We start from the raw sequence: 2,044 nt of genomic DNA, 5'->3' as shown, positions 1-2,044 counted from the left end.
ATGTTTAGCTGACCTGGAGAGACAAAGACATCACAAGGTCTAGACTTGTACTCACGTTTAAAATACTAGAATCGATGCAAATTTACTTCTTTAAGTGATTTTCTAAAAGGCAGAAATAAAGTTTAACTCTCCTCTCTGTGGTAAATATGACGTTTTTGATGATGTTTTTGTAGATTTGGTACCTGTACAACCACAAAATGAAAATGTCCGGTCACATTTTGGGACAAGTTCCTGATCTGACCTGTGCGTTAGTGTGGAGTTTGTTTCCACACAGGCTGGGGTAACGCATTGAGGATAGCTGTTAGACACTTTCCTTTTATGTGGACTGGATTGACATTTTCTGTACTAATGGGGTTTTTAAAGGCCCAGAGAATCCTCATCTTGATCTGTGGTGCGCTGCTGTTCAACAGTCATGTTCTCGATATTGCAAAGGATCCAAGATCCTCATTAATGCACAGTCACCACGAAGCAGATGACGCAAAGCATTGATATCTCTATGCTTTGCGTCATAAAGACTTAGGCCAAAAAGGGATCAACTATATTGATCTTGAGCTCAACATTTGGCATACGACAAGAAGGTTTGGAGCAGGGGATCTGATCCGACAATCATTTTTATTTAGCACACGGGTCTAGCCATGTTAGATTTTTCACCTGGGCAGGGGCCCCTTCGAGAAAAAAATTAGGGCGGATTTCATCTTCCTGATTTGCACAAATTGTTTCCAGCTAAAATGGTGCAAATAATCATGTAAAACAATTCATGACAAAAGATCATTGCAAATACTCCTACAAGGTTAGTCACATAAGGGTGACTGTCAATGAATGAATTTAGCCTTTTCTCCTTCATCCTGCAGGAAGAAACGATAGGACAAATGACGCTTTTGGAGCCCACTGTAGGGATTCACTGGGTAGTTTTATCCTCCGACTATGGTTCCTCCGAAGATTTCCACTGTTTGATATACTGTGTGGTATTTTTGAATCATTTTCAATATGACACATTACTTTTTTTCTGAACTATATACCAGCAGTCTGGGCACAGACAGTTTGGTCTCTCTGGGCTTCTCTTAGTTTTCATTCATTGCTTTGTAGCACGTATGAAAATGCCAGATGAGTTTAATAGTTGATGGATGCTGCTTTTTGGAATTCAGCCTAAAATGATCCTCCTCTGTGGCAGTGTTGCTATAATGAAGAAGTCACTTCTCTTCTCTGGGCATAAAAGAGACCAATTAAAATGGGAAAACTAATCAATACCCATTACACAGCTGCATCACTGGAGCTGGGCATTGTGATTCATCAGCATCGCATTGCACACGGTAATTCAGAGTTCAGAGTGTAACCAGGGTTCATCCAGCAAAAACTGCATTATGCAGAAGTCAGTGGACAGAAAAAGCCAGTTCCCGTCCCTTTCGACTATAAAAAGTACAGTTATGTCTCCCTCTGCTGAGTGTGAGCAGGCACTTCATGTGAACCCTGTCATTCTCCAGTGAACCAGTGATTGTAAATGTATAACGGCTTATCATTATAAAAGGATCTTCTTTTCATCGTCTGCTAGGAGACATGATTGTTCGTTGTGCTTGATGTGTATCTACAGGTACGTGCAAAGTAAAGCGTCATTAAAATGTAAAAACCTACCTTTTTTTTTTTTAAAAAAAAAAGTTTTTTATTTGTTGATTGATTGATTGGTTGATTTGGCTTCCATACCTTTTCACATACATTTTAGTATTTTTTTATTATTATTGTTAATATTCCAAGGATTTCTCTATTTTTCCTCGCAGAAATCAACTTCCATAAAAATCACATCCAGAACTCTTTAGTCCAACCGCCAACCTTGAATTTATCCTCCTCCTCCGCAAGGGACAGGTGGTGGTGGTGGTTTTCATTTACGGTACACGGCGTGGTTTTGAGGTCGCGCTGTGGCGTTCGTTACGGTAAAGAGCCCCCGGTGACGTCACCATGGAACCAGTCACGCCCATTCAGAAGCAAGAGTGGGAAAGAGAGAGAGAGAGAGAGCGCGAGAGAGAGAGAGAGAGAGAGAGCGCGAGAGAGA

Source organism: Xiphias gladius, chromosome 3 (genome assembly GCF_016859285.1).
Source record: "Xiphias gladius isolate SHS-SW01 ecotype Sanya breed wild chromosome 3, ASM1685928v1, whole genome shotgun sequence".
Lineage (NCBI taxonomy): Eukaryota > Metazoa > Chordata > Actinopteri > Istiophoriformes > Xiphiidae > Xiphias > Xiphias gladius.
Note: the sequence above shows the minus strand (reverse complement) of the source record.